Below are 5,270 nucleotides of genomic sequence, written 5' to 3' on the forward strand. Positions count from 1 at the left end.
AACTCACTGCTCTTTGTAAGTGTAGTCTTTGGCATCTTGGAACTGTCAGCATATTCTGCAGTTGCTTTTCTTTTCAGGTCTGTTGAAGTAGTCTGATTGTCCGTTGCTTCGTCGTCTGAGGACAGGTCAATGTTCTTAGGCTCAAAAATTGGCTTCTCACTCCAAGCCTTCTTTAACTGCTCATGAATATCTGCAGCACTAGCCCAATACAGGAATTGCCAAACATACCAAGCTTTAAAAACATTTTGAGATTTTAGCTTGGCAGTTTGCTGGAGTACATTGTGCAAGAGAATTTGACAAAGGTTAATAGGAACCTGTGGATCCAATATCTTGGCCAACAGCATAGCAAAAAGTTTTTCGCATACATACGTTGGGTTGTTTTTAAGGCTTACTGCTTCGGCTACAAACCTGTAAGCAGTCAAAGCTTCCAGTCCTACTACTGGAACTCCTTGACCACTTGCCTTGCGCTTACATTTAGCCGCTTCATCCTCCTTCAGAGCTATACTTATCTGTTGTGGAGTTGCCACAGATGGTTTGGGCTCGTTGGGCATTCTTAATGCAAACGCTATGGTCTCTGATGTCACCCATACCTTTCTACCATTTATCGTGGCACTGCCATCTTCAGCGTCGAAAGAGTCAAGAACTTTCTTGATGATGTCTGCGTCAAAATCAATCCTTGTAGCTTGCAACACAACTCGGAGATCCCATAGTTGTAGAAAATTCATTGCTTGGTCTGTGAATACATAACGCTGGATTTTAATGTACAGTATAATGGGAAGGCTTGCCTTTGTAGCAACAACTATGGCCTGGGTTTCCTCAAGAGACTCCTGCATCTTCTCTAAAGCGTTTCCTTCTACCCATACACTTTGAAGACAATGATGATGAAACAGGTGAAGGAGAAGATGACTTACTTGTCGTGTACCCTGGTGTTGCTGGCAAGGCTAGTTGACAGTCAATTGTCTCTTTAGAGGTCGAGGTTTGCGGCTGTAGCGAAGAAACCTCGGAGCTTGGCGATGGCGAATGGTTAACAGGAGGAAAGTGTCGCGCGGGGGACTTATGAGGAAAAATGCTAACTCTCCTTACTGTTATACGTGCTCGCGCCATAAAAGCTCCACCACTCACCGTTCCTAGACTTGTGTGCATCGCTGCTATTGTGGCATACATGCATTGGACAAGACTGTGACCCATCCTTGAAATAATTACTACTGGCGTGCCATTTGACCGTTGGGTGCTAAAAATTTGAAAAGCGTGTCCCCACTGATACTGGACTGATTTCCAGTTTGGTTCGACCATACTGGTACTTATTCTAAGGTCAACCTGATCTGGTTCTTCTGGTACTGGTTCTGAAATTGGAACTGGTTGCACATGAAAAAGTCCAAAAATGTCTGAGTCTGGTATCTCTTGATCAGCAAGTTCCAGTTCCTTAGTACCTTGTTCTTGCCCAGTTTCTCTAGCCTCTGAATAATAAAGCTTGATCTTTGCCCCATTATAAACTCCTGGCAACAATAATCCAGATAAATCTTTCAGTCTGACTGTGCCATTGGAGAAGACCCAGTCTACCTCAAATGGTCCTACCCAGGCAATCTTCAGGTTTGGCTTCTTTGGACCCAGTCTAAACTGATATAGTATCACCAAATCTCCTTTTTGAAATTCCCAAACTTTAATTCGGCGATCATGCTAGTGCTTCCTTCGTTGTTGAACAATTTCTTGTTCCAACATAGCCCGTTGCCTGAGTTCATATAATTGCATGAGTTCATCTAGCCATTTTTTAAGATTAGGGTTGAAGTCTAAGCCATACTTCACAGCCATTCTCAGACTTGGGATCACAAACTCCATAGGAACCACAGCTTCAGTGCCATACACCATTCTGAATGACACCATTCTGAATGGTGTCATTCCAGTAGTTACCTTATAAGCTGTCTTATAAGCCCATAGAGCAGTCTGAAGTTTCAAATCCCACTCGTCTGGTTTCTTTTGCACCACCTTAGTGAGAATAGTCTTTATTGTCTTGTTGCTACTTTCAGCTTGTCCATTGCACCTTAGATAGTAAGGAGTAGATTTCCGATGCTTGATTGAAAGCATATCCAATAGGATTTCCATAGTGTCATTGATAAAATGTGTTCCTTGATCGGTCACAATCTCTATTGGACATCCATACCGGCAGACAATATTCTCAAATAGAAACCTTGCAATTCACTTGGCAGTGTTGTCAGGAAGGGCCTTAGCTTCAACCCACTTGGTTACATATCAAGTAGCCATTACTATGTACTTGTTCTTCCTAGGAGTAACCTTCTTAAAAGGTCCCATAAAATCTAGTCCCCATTTCATGAATACTCCCAGTGGTTAGCATCAAGGGAGTCATATCTGCAGTTGTTGGTCGACCCATTCTTTGGCATATGTCACAAGTTTTACAAAAACTTATGACATCAGCAATCAGTGTTTTCCACCACATACCAGCTTGCAGAATCTTCTTGTAGGTTACTTCGTTGGAAAAGTGTCCACCAGATTCACCATTATGCGCTTCTGAAATTACTTGCATTCTTCCTTCCATAGGGACACATCATCGAAGTATACCATCAACACCCAATTGATAAAGTAATCCTCCTATGATAGTAAATTTCAGGTTTTTTATGATCGGAGCTTTCTTCTGATTTTGCTTCCAATTCTCTGGAAAGGCACCTTGGGAAAGAAATTGATAAATATCATACCATTCACGATCCACTGATTCTTCTGCCTCTAACTGAAATAAATCAGCATCCACTGGCTCATCTCTCAAGGGTGATTCTGAATATCCTTCCGTACTTCTTGATAGAAAATCGGCTCCACAATGGTTTCGGCCAGGCTTATGGAAAATTCTGAATTCCAACTCCATTAGGAACATCATCCATCTTATCAGCCTGCCTTGAATAATGACTTTATTAATCAGAAACAGAAGAGCCTGATGGTCCACATAAAAATGGAATAACTTTCCCAACAGGTAATGCCTGAACTTTGTAGCGCTTAAAACCATTCCAAGGGCTTCTCTCTCAGTATTTGTATAGCCTTGTTCAGCCTGATTGAATCTACGACTGGCAAAATAAACCAGATAATCAGTCCTTCCGTCTGGCTGAGCTAATATTGCCCCCATTGCCAATCCCGAAGCATCTACATGTACGTGGAAAATAATATCCCAGTTTGGCTGCCTAAGGACTGGTTTGCTGGTAATGGATTTTTTCAGTTTCTGGAAGCTCTCCTCGCATTCAGCAGTCCAATTGAACTTACTGGTCTTCTTTGTAAGCTCATATAGTGGTACTACTTGAGAAGCAAACTTATGTACAAATCTTCCATAGAAATTCACATAACCCAAGAAAGAGCTCAACTCTGAAGCAGTTCTGGGTGCTTTAGCTTGCTGAACACACTGAATTTTGTGATTGGCTATCTCTATTCCATTGCGAGAAACCACATGTCCCAGTAGCTGTCCCTTCCAGACTAGAAAAACAGATTTGAATGGATTCAAACAAATCCGCTTCTCTTGAAAGCGTTTGAAAACCATTTCTAGGAATAGGAGGTGTTGTCCCTCATCTGAATAGACAGTGATGTCATCCATAAAAATGGCGAGGAACCGATGAAGGAATTCATTAAACATCTCCATCATACACCGTTGAAAGGTAGCTGGTGCATTGCACAGGCCAAAAGGCATCACCAGATACATGAAAGCTCCCCACTCAGTGATGAAAGTGGTCTTAGCTCTATCTTCAGGAGCAATCTGTAACTAGTTATAGCCGCTATAACCATCCATGAAGCTATACATTTCATATCCTGCGATCTCATCAAGCAACATGTCAGTAAAAGGCAAGGAAAATGGATCCTTAATAGTTTGGGCGTTTAGTTTCCTATAGTCGACACAAACTCTCAATTTTCCATTCTTCTTGGGGACGACGACTATGGGAAATAGCCAATCACTGCTTGCCACTTCTGTGATGAACCCAGCCTTGAGAAGATTATCAATCTCCTCCTTGACCTTCTTTGCATAGTTGGGGTTCATCCGGTATCTTTGCAATCATACTGGCCTAGCATCTGGTTTCAGCGGTATTTGGTGCTGACATACTTCAGGATCAACTCCCTTCAGATCTGTATGTTCCCACGCAAACACATCTTTATAGCTCTGGAACATTTTCCATGCCTTTTCCTTCATTGCCGGATTGAGGTGCTTGTTGACCTTGATCATCCTACGATTATCCTCTGATCCTAGGTTCCACTCTTCCACTTCTTGGTCGTCTAGAAGCAAACAGTTTGGCCCGCCTCCTTTTCGTTTGGTCGACTCTTCAGCGTAATCCCAGGATGGTCCATTCATTTTTGAATCGGTATTCTGATCCATTGGGTACTCTTTAGAACATACTGGTTCCTCTACTATACCAGTATGAGTTGGTTCCACCATCCTTCCAGTTAGCTGGACTGTTCTTTTCCCTGTATTGACTTCAGTAAACTGATCAGGGAATTGTCTCTTCTGCTTGTCAGCTTGCTCTTTGTTCAGCAAAACTGCGTTCAAGTCAATTTTTGCCAAAGGGAATATGTTCATGGCCGCTAGCATTCGCTCGATCTTCTTGGCTCTGTACTTCTAACATAACTCCTTCGGCCTCAATTCCTTTTTCCAGCTCCTGGTATTGTTGGTCTGGATTTGGATTCTGCCACTGGCCCCTTCTATGGTCAATGTTTGGTTTGCATAGTCATGAATAGCATGTGCTGTTCTCAACCATGGGCGCCCTAGTAGCATCCCATATGCTCCTTGCACATCCAGGACTAGGAAACTGGTTTTGAATTACTCCCTCCCAACTCTTATCTGCATGTTTTCAATCATACCCGTCGCATGTACGACTCTGTGATCTGCCATTCGTACTTTGAATGGTGCTGGTTTCATATAAGTGATACCCATTCTTTGCTGAAGATGGGCTCCCATTATGTTGACTCCTGCCGGTTTTAGGGTTTAGGGTTTAGGGTTTAGAACTTTCTGGTTGCTCTGGCAGCTTCTTGGCTAAATCCTCCGTGATTTTAGTCGCTAGTTCCCTCTGCTCTTTCCACTCATCTACCACCTTTTCTTTACCTTTGGCCTTCCAAACTTCTCTTTGTTGAGCCCACTTGTTTCTGTTAGGATTGACTGGTGCTTCTAAAGTGTCTGGGATTTCTTCAATGACTACACCCTTGCTCCTAGTAACTACCCTAATTGGACTGGCTCTAGTGCCTTAGCCTCAGTAGTAGTCGTTGCAGGTGCATCTGTGCATTGGGCTGCAAAA

Source organism: Adiantum capillus-veneris, chromosome 9 (genome assembly GCF_014529385.1).
Source record: "Adiantum capillus-veneris isolate H3 chromosome 9, ASM1452938v2, whole genome shotgun sequence".
NCBI lineage: Eukaryota > Viridiplantae > Streptophyta > Polypodiopsida > Polypodiales > Pteridaceae > Adiantum > Adiantum capillus-veneris.